The 16,770-nt window shown below is 38.6% G+C and overlaps 1 long non-coding RNA gene and 1 other non-coding gene across 2 annotated transcripts in view; both read left to right on the top strand.

The window, feature by feature from the left end:
• The first annotated feature begins 248 nt into the window (after nt 1-248).
• Nucleotides 249-16,770, top strand: part of LOC135322119 (uncharacterized) — a 620,983-nt gene continuing 604,461 nt past the window's right edge. Inside the window, exon 1 of the long non-coding RNA XR_010382437.1 lies at nt 249-463. This is a non-coding gene — a long non-coding RNA (uncharacterized LOC135322119). The remainder of the gene's footprint in view (nt 464-16,770) is intronic.
• LOC116149132 (U6 spliceosomal RNA) lies at nt 13,293-13,397 on the top strand. The gene has a single exon (XR_004132746.1). It is a non-coding gene; the product is annotated as a U6 spliceosomal RNA (small nuclear RNA).

The following is a 16,770-nucleotide window of genomic DNA, read 5'->3' on the forward strand; positions in this document are numbered from 1 at the left end:
ATCACTTACTCAACATGAAAGTCGAGCAGTGCCCCTGGTCAAACTTTAACAAAGATTTTTATAATTTTCAAAATTACAAATACCTACCCTGTTTCCATAAACAACATGTCACGCTAGAGGGATCTTACAAAGAGAGAGTTTGCTGCTAGAATATTTGACCTTATTCCCAGGACATCTTGTTTTGTCCTTTAATATTTCAAATTGGTCCAAATTAGATCCTTGGTTGCCTCATACCAGACCTCAAACACTCCAAATTGGATATTTCATAAACCACAGAAGGAAGAACAGACGTTCTTTACTTTTCCTTCCTAGATCCTGATAATACAGAAAACTGTAACCGGGCCACAGGTCTGAGGTCTGGGACTTCCTGCCTGATTTCGCTCTTCTGGAAATACAACGCTGCATGAAAGAGGCAAAGACCATATTTACCTGCTTTACAGTGAGGGATGCAGTCAATACATAAGTAAGTAAATATAAAAATATATAACTGAATGTGGATTAGAGATAAAAGTCCTATGACAACAACTGAGCTGGGAAAAGGAAAAAAGACAATTGAAAGTTGTGAGTGAAGTAAGTGGCTGTTAACAGGGGAGTCAGAGAAGGCTTCTCTTGAGCAGGTGACGTTTGAGCAGAGATCTGAATGAAATAAGGGAGTGAGCCATGAGACGATCTATGGAAAGAACTTTCTATATGGGAGCTTTATGAGTCAAGGCCCAAGTAGGGAGTATGCTCTGTGGGTTTAAGGAACAGTGTGAAGAAGGTGGGGAAAGGAAGGTAATGGAATCAGAGGGGCAGCCGGGGCCAGGTGATGTAGGGTCTTTTGATTAATGGAAAAGACTTTGGATTGTGTGATGGCAAGACATTGAAGGGTTTTGAGTAGGACAATAACATGACCTGACTTACACTTTTAGAGGATCCATATGGTTGCTATAAGAGAATAATTAACTTGGGAACAAATATAGGAGCAGGGAGACGAAGTATGAAGCTACTGCAGCCATTCAGGTAAGAAACAATGACTTGGGCAGGATGGGTAGCAGAGGAGGTGGTGACAGTTATGTGGATTTGGATTACACTTTGAAGGTAGCATGAGGGGCCTTGTTGATGGATTCACTGTGTGGTGAATACTAGACCAGTGTACAAAGACCTTATAACTTAGTGGATTTATGTGCAAATGAGTGGGTTGGACTAAATGGTATCTAAGGTCTATTTCTTCAACATAGTGATTTTAATCACATTTGCTATACTCCCTGAGATATAATGACACTCAGCTATTTTCAGTTGCAGTTAACTTTATTCTTTCTGTTTCTAAGTCTCAGCACATCTTCTTTGATCCAGGGAGATTTTTAACAGCAACGTTATTAGTCCACCAAAACAGCAGCTGGAGAAAGAAAATGAATGAATTCTCAATGCATTCATGGAAATGACAGGAAAACGTACAAAAATATTACAAAAAAGTTTTGAGGATGTGTATCTTTTAAATAAATATGAGAGAAAGAAACCCATGAAGAGACGAAAAACACATAACATAAAATAATATGAAAATGGCCCTCAGGGAAAGACCAAAGAAAGGATTATTTCATTTAGCAGCATCAGCATAAAATCGCCTGGCTTTATATCAGAAAAAAAAAAATCCTCATAATCCACTTTTAAAAGCGCTTGCTCCATATATTATGCATGACATTTCCAGGCTGCCAAATTTCTGATTGAGCTGGTGATTAGAAGACAATACAGCACCTCCTTTTCTCTTTCTTCCTTTCTTGGAAGCAGCATTGCCTCAGCTCTCCTTCTGAATATCTCATGGAAGTCAGAAACAGAGAAAGCAGTGAGAGAGACATGCATCAAAGAGCTGATTTGGTTAAAGAGAAATACCTAGCGGGAATGTGTAACAGCTAAGACAGGAAGAGTTGGCAGAGGGGAGAAAGGGAACGAGGAGGGTCAGGAAAGAGTGGTTTTACCTGCAGTGTTGAAGGTCACAAAAGTGTCTGATATTGACAGTATCTGGGTTAATTGCCCCGACTGCAAATGAAATAAAGCGCTGTTCGATTTGCAGGCAGCTCTGAGGAGAGATGGCTCATTTTCAACCTGCATGTTTATATCACGTTACTTAATTGGCCTATTGAGTCATGAGGGCTGCTGTGAGGCTGCAGTGGGAAGGGAGAGGATGCGTTGGTGTGTGTGTGTGTGTGTGTGTGTGTGTGATGGAGTTAAAAGTGGTAATTTATTATGATTGCTTTCCATGCTCACCATAATAGACCACTTCTGAGCAATCAGGTTGTGCTCCTGCAGGACTTGGGGTGGCACAGGTAGGCATTATTTAATTCATCTGTGAGAAAGTGAGCAACAGAGGGAGATAAAGTGGATATTAATCAGAACTGTATGAGATGTGAGATGCCTGCATCTAAATCAATCCAAGGAATCGTCTGGGAAATCAACTCCCTGTTTTCAGCTGGCTTACGCATTTTATTCTGGTGGAGGGATATTAGAAGCTTTTTTTCAATCACTTCTTCCCAGTTTGGTTCATCCTAATAACCTCCAGAAAATTCATAAGTCAGGGTGAATTTGCTCTGACTGGAATTTCATTCCACAGTCTCTGAATACTGATAACCGGTACGCATCACTGGGATGTTATCTGATAGCCCGAGTCTCTTCTGAGTTTTTTCTAGGCACTAGCAAGGATTTCTTAATACCTCCTGAAGCACAGGGTCTGGCTGTGCCAGTCTGAGAGCTGTGGTCTAGTCAATGCCAGTGACAGAGCACACCTGAAATGGGGGATAAAAATGAAGAACCAGGAATGAAGTGCCAAAGGATCTTGCTCTGCGCTTAATGTGCAGTATGGAAGCAGATTAATTAAGAAACATTTGCCTTGATTTTTGATCATGGAATACAAGAGATATCCTCACTGGCCTTGAAAGAATGTTTTGAAGAGGAAACCTGTTAGTTTGGAACTTACCAAGACTGAAGAATAGGAAGAGAAATGCTGTCTGTTGATTCTCAGCTTTTGACCACATCCATGGCACCCACACCTGAGCTTGCCTAGTACCATCCACATGTGGACCTCAGGAGGTTTGAGAAGCCTTGCATTGAAAGTTAACTGCCGCCACTTAAGGTTATCCCCACTTAGGTTATCCCCTCAATTGTAAGGGGCACCCAGATAATCCAGAATTTTCTCATACTGTTTTTGAAAGATCACTGAAAAGAAAACATGCAGTACATAATCATAACAGCTAAAGATTTTCCAAAAACATATCCATGGATTTCTAGGAGTCCATGAGAAGAGGCACCTGGCTGTAGGATTTTTCTAAAATAAATCCTAGGCCATGTAAACTACTCCTTGGGAGTCATTAGGTAGGATCTCTGGTGGACAAGTGTATTCTTTTAGGTCTTCTGGGCCTGGTGCTATGAGTTGATGCCCCAGAGCACTTAATGCATGCCTTCCCAATGTCCCCATCGTTTTCCACCTCTTATGTTCCAAGGGACCCAGAAAAACTAGTAGGCCATCTTTTATGGCCTAATATAATAAAAATTAGTTTCATGACAGGACTGATAATTTCAAAGATAAATTTACAGGATCCAAAGCTTTTGAAACATAGTTTCAAATTAATAAAAATAAAAAGATTCCTGTGAGACAAAGCACTTTGTTTACCTTAATACGAAAAGATTCTAATCAAGGGAATGGTAATAAAGCCGAAATTATAATGTTTGGTTACTAAGTCCTGTATCCATTCCAGTATTGTGAAGTACCTCTTCCCAACTGGTTGGTCTTTTCAACTTGTCTATCTCTTTTGGCATATGTGTTGCTTATAGACATCAATAAAGATGGTTAAGATGTATCAACCAGAATGTATTTTTTAAATATATTTATTCTGAAAATACACATTGTTTTTCCAAGGCAGCATTTCAGGCCACACATAAATCAAAGTTGCTTTGTATGTTATTGACTCAGTGGGCTGCTGGGGATTTTAATGGACCTCTAAGCTCTGTTTGGTTCATCTTTCCATGTTTAAAAAAGAAGGAGAGAGAGAGAAAGAAAGAAAGATCTTTGATCTCCATCTTACCTGGGGAGAGGAGAGTGGAAGGGAGCCAGAGATAAGAGAACTAAATTTACCTTTTGAGAAATGCAAGCAACAGAAAATATTAGACACAGCTCTAGATATTGAAGGAAAGTGGCTTTTGTTGTGGAGAAGTTAAAGAAAGAGAAAGAAATAGTTTTTCTTGCTTGCCCAGTTCTGCTTTCCTTGGCCTTCTTTCTCTGGTGATTCTGATGCTTTGTCCCATATGGAGATGATAGTGCCATTCTGGGTGCACACTGAGGCAGAATTAGTCCCATTCCCTGTTCAATGGCCCTGGTCTCAGCGAGGCAAACCAGATTCAGACCCAAGGGAAGGAGGTGGAACAGACTCAAGGGTAAAGGTGGGAGGCAGCAGAAAGGAGCAATCTGCCAATGTCCAGTAGTGTCAACCTGAAAACCTGTTTGACAAAAATAAAGCATGAAAGCTGGAGCTGATTTTCTTCTTTTAGGCGTTATCACTTCCCACAAAATCCTAAGGTGTCAGTGTCTCTTCTGAGTGCATTTCCGTTCCCTCTCAGATAGCAAGTCCATTTTCAAGTCAGGCCTTTGCATTAATCTTTGTATGTTCTTAGTTAATGAATAATATTAGAAACAGTATCAGCGCTTTTAGACACGTTATGAAAGCAGGACATTGAGCTCCTGTTTTCATAGTATCCACAAATAACTGAGCTCAGAGTGGAACTCTTTTTCATTCTACCCAGAGCTTTGATTTGGGGATGTAAAGTGTCTTCCATGCATCAGTACTGCATGTTAAACTGTTCAGAGAAATTCTGTTGGTTCTTTTGAATCTAAATATTTTGCAAAGAAATCTGAGCCCTTTCTTTTCTTCTTATTCTGGATTATGAAGATAGAACACAGTCCTCCTGGTCCATCATATATGATCAGCTCTGATTTTATCCACCTGTGAAATACTCATTTTGTAGATTAACTGGGGAAGTGGAAATAGCAAGATGACCCTCCATTTGGCATAGGGGTGTTGCCAGTCTGCATTCTCCATGCCATTTATGATATATATTCAGGAAAAATGCAAACTAATTTTAATATTAATTGAAGAAAAATTATAAATAGGAAGATAAATTCTATGCAGAGACTCAAAATCATTCTAAAGGTATGTATATAAATTGTAGATTTTCCCAGGTTGGTATTACCTGAACCATGGTTGCTCTTCAGTGGAGCTGAAAAAGCATATGAGGACACAGAAATATGTATATTTTAAAATTGGTGTTTTCATATTTTTTTCCTTGATGACCTAAAGTCAGTATAGATAAGCCAGAAGCACACATTTTAACAATAATTGGTAAAGGCTGTTGCATTGTTGCACCTACAGATACTTTGCCTACAGGATTATTGACCCCATTTATTCCTGATGTGTTACTCCAATTCAGTTCAGTTAGGAATATTTAGGAAAATGATTCAAAGTGAAGAGCTATTAAAAAATCTCTTCACATGTTGAATTAGTGAGAGTGAGACATGACATGATTTTATTAGATGAAAGATTATCTGGATAAGATTCCCCATGATTTCATAGGGTCAGAATTCTAGTTGGTGTTTAATTTTGTGACTTTGCGAAAGGTTACTTGGCCTTATAGACTGAACCTCTCATTGATAATCTGACCCCTCTCTGCACTTACCTTTCATTATACCCCTTCTTGCGCTTGGTGTCTTAACCTCAAGGAACACTCAGCATTTGCTAAGCTTACCATTCACGTTCCTTTCGTGGAGTGTTGTGTTTTTTTTAATTGTCATGTTTTTCTTTCAACATTAGGACCCTCTTTTGCTTCATTTTCTAGACTGAAATCCTACTTTAAGACCCAACTCAAGTGTATCATAAAAAATATGATTCACTTCTCTATTTGGAATAAATTGTTTCCTTTCCTTCACTCTTTTAGCACACTGGTTCTTGATCCTGGCTACACATTATAATCACTGGAGAGTTAAAAAAATGCTGATGCTGGAGCCAAACCTCCATACCTACCTTTTGTGCACCAGATTCTCACATTAAATCTGAACAATGACCAGCAATAACTTTTTACTCTTTACCCAATTCTTTCTAGGCACATGTGGGTAATATCTCCTTTCAAGGCAACTTGAAGGTACCCGCTGATATATCAAAGTGAGTTTGGATGTGAGTGAATGGGAGCAGCTCAGTCCCTTGGGTATAGTGGTCTTCGATACAGCTGCCCCTGCTTGCCACTGCTGTACCAGCCAGGTGAGCATGCTTATGTCACGATCAGTGAGGTACATGAAAATATGGATAGATGTATATGACATGTGTGTAGAAAATTAAGTTTGAGGGGTCCACTTTTTAAACATTACAATAAACACTTCATGTTTTCTTCTTCATGTATAGGCAGTGAATCACACAATTCTACCGCATTACCATAGTTGAATCACTCTTGCTTCTGCCATTTTCCCTTCCCTCTTCTGCTTCATTATGACCCTCTGTACTGGGACATCTGCCATCCTTAAAAAAAAAAAGTTATCCCTTGACCCTTCATTTTCTCTATTAACCTTTTGTGGCAGCTTTGATAATGTGCCGGCCTATGTCCTACTAAAGGGGGTCTGTCCTTCACTGAGGTCGTCAACTGCTGAGCTTTGGAATCTATCCTGTCTTTGTACTAGTCAGTGCTTCCTGTAGACTGCTCCCTTTCAATGACTGAATTTGGCAGGGATACTAATACAGATCCCATCTTGGTAGGCACAGGACTCCTTTATTGGCCAGCTCTGGCTCAAGAACTGATACTTTGTCGAACATTTGGTGGACTGCATGGCATTCTAGGAGGCTTTCACTCAACCCTCTCCTGTCTCCTTCACTCAGTGTCAGACTTACATTGTTGTCTGACAGCTCTCCTCACCCTCTCCAGCTCCCTCTATCTCCTTTCACATAGGCATTCCCCCTGTAAAATCTTTACATGTTTAATCCAGGCTTGGACTGTCCTTCATGAAGGACCTAGACAACCTCTGGCCCCAATTTCTCTAAGTAAAAGTGGAGTGGAGTAAGTAAAGTGGAGGGGCTAGCTGGTATAGGTGGGTATCAACCTCCAGAAAGAAAGAAGTAGGCAGTGATGGGAATCTGAGAAGGTGGATGAGATTTGTGATCCCCACACACCGTCAGTAACAGAACTCTGATTTCTTTCTCTTTCCCAATTAGTCTCTGTAGCTTTGCCCCATCAGACCATTCCTAAATAGCAGCCAGAATGACCTTTAAAAAACCAGATCATATATTCACCTGCTCAGACCTTCCAATAGCTTCTCATCACATGTAGAACAAAATCCAAAGTCCTCCTAGTGGCACAAGCCGATGTGGAAAGGTATCTCTGGCTTCATGTTCTGTAACTCTCCTTATCCTTCTGCTCCAGCTGCCTTCATAGCTTTGCTGTCCCTCAAACACCAAGCTTGCTCCCACCTTCAGGTCCTTTCACCTGCTGTTCCTGCTGCCCAGAACTCTCATCCCAGGTTTTCCCATGGTTCATTCCCTCACTTCATTCATTTCTTTTTCTCTTCCAGATCACCTCTTCAGTGAGGCTTGTCCTTATTATTCTACAGAAAATTGGAGCCATTTTCATTCTCTTTCCCTTTATCCTGCTTTATTTTGTTCTAAGCATGTGTATCCCCAACATTATACTATATATCTATTTTTACAATTGCCTGTCTCCCACTAGAGTATTAGCTCAATGGGAACTGGGACTTTGTGTTTTCCACTGCTGTTTCCTCAGTAACCAGAATAATGCCCAGCACACAGTAAGCATTCAGTATTTATTGAGTGAATTAATTCTGGAATATGAAACATACATGCCAGGAGGATACAGAAAGGAGGAAGGGAAATGGTATGGATCATTTATCAGAATATGTCTCCAGATAGCTTTTTCCTTTTTCTCTCCCCCCCTTTTTTGTATTATAAAGAGATCTACTCACCACAAACAGAAGAAAGTTCCATTATATGAACGCCAATCATATAGTGCTAACAGCATGCTTAAAGGGTCAATTTCCCCCAATTTTTCATTAAACAGCCTCATGTGTCACTAGCCTCCTGGTTACAATGGTTGCAGATTTACGTTGAGTAACATATGATGGGGGGCTGGGTACTGAGTGGACCTGGCAGTCCTGTTCTTGGGTCTTCATTGGCTGCTTCCGGTATGGCTTTTTGTATTATGTCAGTGATGCAAACCAGAGGTCCTTGGGTGCCCAGAGGTCCTGCAGAAAGAGACATGGGCAGCAGGCTCAGCCCAAGCTTTTTTAGGCGGCCCTCTATGTGTGACTGGAATGTGACTGGAATGTGAGGAACACAGCTTTCTGCTGGGTAATGAGAAGAAAACATTCTAATAAGGACTCACATTTGCAACATCTGTTTCATTTGGGTAATTTTAGATGGCTAAAATCTACATCTCAGAATGACGAGAGCTCCTATCATCTTACAGATGTTTGCGGTGACGTCTCAAAGCAACCCCCACAATAATGGACTGTAAGGGTAAAGAAGGAATAGGACCCTTATTAAGCTTAGGAAACAGCACCCATTTAAGGCAAACTGATACAGAAGAAAACAGCATAATGGTCTTTCTTTCTTAGAAAAGCCTAGAAAAGTCTTTTCTCTCTTTTTTTAGAGCTGTAATGGTGAGTTAAGGATTTTAATACTTATATTAACTCTTTCCTTATCCAGGTATCTATACTTAATTAATCCCTACCACTTTTCTAAAGAAAAGCTACCTCATTCAAAGAAATTTCCAGGGATAAAAATTGAATATTCAAGATTCTGACCAAACCCCATTGTTATCAGACCCCCTTCTAAAGATAGCACTTAGTAGAAATGATAGCACTCTTGCTCAGATTTTTCTGGGTAGAAACATGAGGGAGATTAGAAGCTGTTAATTGTATTGCACAGATGATGAAACTGGAGGCCCGTAAAGGATACTTCCTCTTCTTTGCCTCTCACAGCACTTCCCATCGTGCTGTCAGCCAGTGCTTAATAGACATATCTTGAAGAAAATGCATGGCTACAAATGTAGATAATAGTGGCAAAACAGGAAGTACAACTCTGATTTCATAACATGTGGATCCCCTTTTATCCAGCAAATTTTATTCTCTTTTAAATATCAAAACAAAAAACCCTCCAATGGAAAGCAGGATGATGGAGTGCTCACTTTACAATGTGAGAACTTAAGTACAGTCTAAACAGGCTCTTTGTCAAGCCGATTCCTCTTTGTATGGCTTTGTGTAGTAAACAGAACACTTTAGCATACGTGATCTCATTTGAGATCTTAATCTCTTCTGAGTTGGATCCCAAAAGCCTTCCTTGACCCAGAAAAGGTTTCAGAATATTTCATTGCCACCTGGAGACTGATATTCTTTCAGTGAACGTGAAGATGAAGTGTTCTTTGAAAAGGAGCTGTTTGGTCATCAAGACTTTTCTGCCAGATACCAGTCTATTGGGTTCTTTTTGCTGAGGTTAACGTGTAGATATGTTAGCCTTCATATACCAGGCTATGTTATGTTATGTTAACCAGGGTAGGATAAGTTATGCTGTGTTAATGAACAACTCCCATATCTCAGTGGCTTAACAGAAGAAATTTTTGCTTCTTGCTTACAAAGGTGAACTGCAAATCCAGGTGACTCTGGGGTGACTCAGTGGTCTGGGATGATGAATGTGCATCACCCTGTGACTGCACCCTAAGGAACACAGATCTCCCTGGTCATTGTAGCAGGGAGGGACTGGGCTGGGAAGTCCATACTGGCAATTAAATGTTTTGTCCGGGAAGTGACACATATTTCTGCTTACCTGGGCAAGGAAGTATCATCTTCCTCTGTGCCAGGAAGGAGAGGCAAATCAGATGTCGGTGACACTTAGGGATTCCTACTACATAGGTTTTTCTTTTATCAATCAGTTAGGAAGTATTAAGTGTTCAGCTTTAAGTTGGAGTAGACTTAGCAAAATTTGTCAAGGTCTATGGCTTTCTTCCACTGAATGTATTAAAATCGTTACTCTAAACGGTGGAGCCAACTCCCAAATTTTCTCTGATAACAGGCTATGGTGGTCTCATCGTGAGGCCAAAACCACTCTGTAAATTCAGTGAATTCATTGGTGAAGAAAATTGGCCCTGTGGTTTTGATAGTGTGTAGAATAAATAGCTGGTTGATTGTCTGCAATATTCATTTTCCAGTGTGTCAGTGAACAATGTGAGAAATGTTTTTTGCCTGGCCTTTTCTTTGCGTAATTTTGGAGAGCCTGAAAGCCAGCAGAAGCAGGAAAGACTGAGGGTCATAGATTAGACCCTCATGGGTTATGACTTAGTTCTTGGGATCAAATTGCTGTCTCTTGCAAATGTGATTTTGGCCTCCTGCACATTGATCTTACACCAGCTAATAAACTTGGTTTAACAAATCATTGATCATTGAACAAGAGTGTGTGACTCTACCTAAAAGTGAACTCCCTGTTGATTGTTTTAGTCCAAAACTCAATCATGAGGTTTTAAATCCTGAGATTTGTGTAAGAATCATCTGAACAACTTGTAAAATTAAAATTACAGGTCTCCATTCAAAAATTTTGAAACACTGTTATAGAGCCTAAGAAATCATTTTTAGCAAGAATGTCAGTTGATTCCGATACTTGCTAACCTAGAGGCCACATTTTAAGAAATGAAAATTTGAGAAACACTGAACTAAGTCAGAGAACTTAGATTAGCCAGGAAATGGTCAAAATCTTGTTGTGAATTCTAAGCAGCCCTCAAAAAATATCTGTATTGTCATGTAATTTGTTCAATATCCTATACAAAGGGCTTGGAAAACAGTCTGCATAGTAAAAACACAATGAGCTTTCCAAGGCTTGACTGCTGGAGACTGCTGTAAATTTTCTAAATAATCTGTACAACGGTTTTAGGCATTTCTTCTAGTTAATATTGAGGGCTTTCCACCCACTCCATTTACTAGTGCCCTTCAGGATTGTAGAAAAGAACAGTTGGCCCTCAATGAGGACAATGGAAAGCAAGTTGAATGAATTCCAAAATGGCATATTTTACTTGAAAAACATGCATTATGCTCTTTTCCAAGTAAACTGCACAGAAAAATGTAAATGAAGCATAAAGCTCTTATGAATTAGGCCCTAAGCGTTTTTCTTTTTAGCATATAAACTGCCACTAAGGATGTGATAGGAATGCATTTTCTACTATTTTTCAAACTGTAATTACGTTTCCCTAGTAAAACTCAAATACTTGATATGGTCCTGTTGCAACTGTACCAGACAGGTAATAATTGGAAAATTTAACGCAGAGCTTTATCTCTTAAATGCTAAAAGGTACGGCTACTCACAGCATACAGAAGAGTTGGCATTAAATATAAAAACTGTGAACCTGGTGTTTCTCTATGATGTTAATTTTGCATCTGGAAATATGTTCCAAAGCTGTAGCACCCTTTTAAATATAAAAGAATAAAAAGACAATTCCTTCCCCAACTTTTACCTAAAAGAACCTATAATCTCCATCTGCCATTCAGTGGTTCCATTTTTTTTTTTCACATTTACTGTATTTCAGGTTGGAATGTGATGCATGTAAGTCTCAGCAGTAAATTAACTTATTTAAGAAGCAAGAGAATAAAATGAAGCAAAAAAGAGGAAAATTCTCTGAAGAGCAGTGTTCAATTGTGTATCTAAAGACCATCAGAAATGGGCACACAATAAAACTCGTACAGTGAATTAAAGAGATTTGAGCAATGCTCTTCCTATCCATCACTATGGTAGACTTTGTTAGCCAACATTATTTTTTTATTACTGTCTTTTTTCAAAATTCAGCAATTCTGTGACTTATACTACATTAAAGATGTGAGAACCTACACAGATAATGAAAGGCTCCCCAAGTCTTCCATATGAATTGATAATACTATTTTTGCAGACAACGCAAATTAGTTTCCACATGGGCACATCATATGCAATTTGTATGGAAAAACCATAGAGTCACAAATTTAGGACAAAGCACATCATTGTCTGGAATGTGATCTTACATTTTAAGATGCTTAGAAAAGCAAAATCTCTGAAATAATTTCTGATAAGATCTTTCATGAAATCTTCATCCTGACTTTGCATTTTCACTTGGGAAATCTTTGATTTTTTTCCTAGTGCATGTGAAACGAAAATCTACAGCCCTTTGACAATGGTTCATCTGTACTTGAATTTTTTATGGATTTCATTCAGAAGTGATGCAACTCATTTTTGTGTCTGTCAAAAGAAATATTAATTTATTTCCGCATGCCACTTTTCATGTCTCATTACTGTGCACATCTGATTTCAAAGGACTTGCTACAGGACAACTTTGTAACTGTGAATTAAAGTTATGATTTCTGAAAGCATTTATCAACTTTGGATGCATAAAAACTAAACTAAGTATAACTGAAAACAGTACAACTTTAAACCTCTAATTAGTAGTTGCAGTCAATATTCTCCAGTAAGTCAGAGTGGAAATCATCTCATAAGTGTAAATATGTAGCTTTTGACAGTCGGGGAGGCAAGAGAGTATAAAGATCAATAGCTCAGAGTTTGGAATTAGACAAGGGTTTCAGATCTCTGCGTTAACATTTACCACTAGTCCTGACCTTAAGCTTGTGCTCTTTGAGCTCAGGTTCCCTCATGTATAAAATGGATAAGATAGTAGTTATAATATTTAGGATGTGCTAACTGTTGTATCCCAAATGTATAGTGGTTCAAACACAATAGAAATTTGATTTTTATTCACTAATGGTAGTTGATAGTGACCAAGGAGCCTCTTCTCCAGTTAGTCATTCAGAGACCCAGGCTGGCAGCAGTTCTACTGTTTTAATCTCTTTAGGAAAAAAGAAAAAAATTGAGAAATAAATGATCTCTCCATCATTTAATCTATCAGAGAATAAAAGAAATCTTAGAATTGGAAAGTACTTTAGAAACCATGTAACCAACTTCCTATGAATGGATTTTTGCTTGAATAGTTTAAGTAAAAAGGAGGCAGTGCATTTTCTTATTGTGTCTTGAGTCCCTGAAAAATTTTATTGCAGGCAAAAAATTTGTATCCTCCAGCTGTCCCATCCTGCCCACTAGTATTTGCTTTGACCTCAGACATTTTTACTCATTAATTCACTCAACTGATGTTTATTGAGTGCCTAAGGTACATCTGAGATAGTATGCTGGGCTCTGGATATTCAAAATCAAATGTATACTCCTTACCTTGAAATACTTGAAACATTCTACCCTTCATAAAGCATGAACTTGTGCTCGCTTTGGTAGCACTATACTAAAATTGGAACGATACAGGGAAGATTAGCATGGGCCCTATGCAAGAATGACACACAAATTTGTGAAGCGTTCCATATTTTTTTATTCTAATCTGAACACCCAACCTCCACACCTTGTGACCTTTCTCTTGTAGCTTTAAATAAATCTACCTTTACTCAAAAAAAAAAAAAAAAATAGGCAGGAACTTGTGTCTTAGCCCTTATTGTTTCCCTAGCCCCTAGCATAGTGCAGGCACTTAGGAAGTGCTCCCTCCATAGTTGTTGAATAAGTAGGTATCATGGTGGAGACAGAAAAGGAAAACAGGCAATGTCAGAATAGTGAAATGTATAATATTAAGGAGGCAATGACTGGGCTCTGAGGGAGCAGCCAGGAAGGGCACCTAACCCATCTGGGCACTGCAGTTAGGAGGAGGTGATATTTGAGCTAAGTAGTGAAGAATGTGAGAATTTACCATGTTATAGAATGAGGGAGGGAAGTTTCTAGAAGAGAAAAATAGCATGTTTGAGGCCTAGAGTTGAGAGGACTTGTCAGAGTGTGATGTAACAGGTTGAACAGTGTCCACCAAAAATTTACACCCCCTCCCCAGGAACATAAAAATGTGAACTTTTTTGAAAATAGTCTGTTTGGAGATGTAATTAGTTGTTACAATGAACCCAGATGGTCTTAGGGTGGGCCCTAAACCACTGAGTGATGTCCTTGTAAGAAAGCCATTTGAAGATGCACAGACAAACACCGAAGGAAGACAGCCTTGTGAAGACAGAGGCAGAGTTGGAATTATGGTGCCACAAGCTAAGGAACTCTTAAGGGTTGCTGGGAGCCCAGATGTCAGAAGAGGCAAGGATGGGTTCTTTTCTAGAGCCTTCAGAGGGAGCATGGCCCTGTTGACACCTTGAGTTCTGGCCTCCAGAACTGTGAGAGCATACATTTCTATTGGCTGAAGCAGCCCAGTTCGTGATAATTTGTTACGGCGGCCCTAGGAAACGAATACAGATAGTGTTATCAATGTACAGTCAATGGAGAATTGGGAAGAAGGGGTTAGCAATCAGAAATGCTGTCCTATGAGGCTCATCATTGATATAAATATAGTAGGAACTTTTGAAAACTGATTTACCAGATGAACCAGAACTCTCTGTGCCCTCTGTATAAGATGCTTGACTGGACACTTCTAGTTAGTAGGTTACTCTCTAGTTTGCCCAGGTCCTTCTGCTCTCAGAAGTTGAGCTATATACTTAGCAAATCTATTGTTCCCAAAACTACTTCTGTCTATTGTACTTGTAATTATGCAATATTATTAAAATATGTTATATATCTTATGGGTAAATTATGAGAGTTATTTCTTTGAAAAATGATGATATGTTTTGGAAAAACTGGAGTATGATTAAAACATTGTAAAAATCAAGAAGACTTATGCAGTCAGAGTGCTTTTCAAGTGTCTTAATGTTTTGCATGTTAAAGATACCAAAGCTACAAATTGTAAAGGATGCATTTTAGGAGTGGTTTATACAAAAAGAACTTTGAGGAAGTTCAGGCAGTGGCAATGTATACATGCATGTTTGGAGTTTAAGTAAAATACCTAAGGTATGTATTTTTAAATGGCTTTCTGCTTGAACCAACTTTTATACTTAATTTTCCTGATTGCATTGATTAGGAAAGTTTCTTTTGTACTTTGGTAAAGTGACTGAGTAGGAATGTTAGCAGGTACTGTCTTCAGGATTAATGAGAACTTTCTTTCAGTCACACTGAATGGGGAGCAAATTTCCTTCTTACCTGGCAAGTGGCTGTTTTAAGAACTGGGATTTGGATTCCCAGCATTCTGAAGTGGGCCTGATGTTCCCTATATAAACAGCATAATAAATGGTGTCTTGTTTTTCAGCCCTGGGAATTGATTTAACCCAAGGTCATAGAGCCAGAAATGCAAACAGTTTCTTCCTTTTTTTTCCTTTATCATGTTCTTTATAACATGCCTCACCAACACAAAGGAAATACTTTGCCAGTCACTTTTTAGTGAAAACAGTATTTTCTTTTTCTTTTTCTTTTCTCTTCATTTTCTTCCTCCTTTTACTTCTTTAAAATACATGTTTCAGGATCTCATCCCTAGTTTACATACAATCTTTTGGAACACCACACATTTGCAAGTTGGAATAGTCTTCTATGTTTACTTTTTGTTTTTAGCATATTTAAGTTTCAAACTATATTTTGTTTGTATAAACATTAGTATTTAATGATGATGATGAACATAAATCAGTTGATTATTGGGCATGTGGTCTAGAAATAGGAAATAGGTCAAATGATAGGGGAATTTAGCCTGGGTTTGAACTTTAGTCATGAATTCAACAATGAATAACTACAAAGTTATTAATCAGTCAGCAAATATTATTTAAATGTCTAATTTGCCAGGTACTGTACTAAGTGCTGACATATGATCAGTATGAAGATGAAAGACTGTCAGGTTCTGGAGATTCTATATCAGCATGATCTCTGTTTTCTGGGATCAAAACTAAGATTGCTAAGAGAAGACACTATAAACCTCTTAGAAGAAAATATAGGCAAAACATTCTCTGACATAAATCTCAGCAATGTTCTCCTAGGGTAATCTACCCAAGCAACAGAAGTAAAAGCAAAAATGAACAAATGGGACCTAATTAAACTTAGTAAGCTTTTGCACAGCAAAGGAAACCATAAGAAAAGCAAAACGACAACCTACGGAATGGGAGAAAATATTTGCAAAAGATGAGACTGACAGGGCTCAATCTCTAGAATATATAAACAGCTCATACAGCTTAACAAGAAAAAAAAAAAAACAAACAACCCAAACCAGAAATGGGCAGAAGACCTAAACAAGCAATTCTCCAGTGAAGATGTATGAAGGGCCAACAGGCACATGAAAAAATGCTCAGTACCACTAATTATCGGAGAAATGCAAATCAGAACTACAATGAGGTATCACCTCACAGCAGTCTGAATGGCCATCATTCAAAAGTCCCCAAACAATAAACGCTGGAGAGGCTGTGGAGAAAAGGGAGCCCTCCTACACTGTTGGGAATGTAGTTTGGTGCAGCCGTTATGGAAAACAGTATGGAGATTCCTCAAAAAACTGAAAAATAGACTTACCTTATGATCCAGCAATCCCAATTCTGGGCATATATCCAGAGAGAACCTTAATTCAAAAAGACGCATACACCCCAATGTTCATAGCAGCATAATTTACAATAGCCAAGACATGGAGGCAACCTAAATGTCCATTGACAGATGACTGGATAGAGAAGTTGTGGTATATATATACAATGGAATACTACTCAGCCATAAAATAATAAAATAATGCTATTTGCAGCAACAAGAATGAACCTGGAGAATGTTCTTCTAAGTGAAGTAAGCCAGAAAGAGAAGGGAAAGTACCATATGATAACATTTGTATGTGGACTCTAAAAAAAAGACAAATGAACTTATTTTCAAA

Source organism: Camelus dromedarius, chromosome 1, assembly GCF_036321535.1.
Source record: "Camelus dromedarius isolate mCamDro1 chromosome 1, mCamDro1.pat, whole genome shotgun sequence".
In the NCBI taxonomy this organism is placed as follows: domain Eukaryota; kingdom Metazoa; phylum Chordata; class Mammalia; order Artiodactyla; family Camelidae; genus Camelus; species Camelus dromedarius.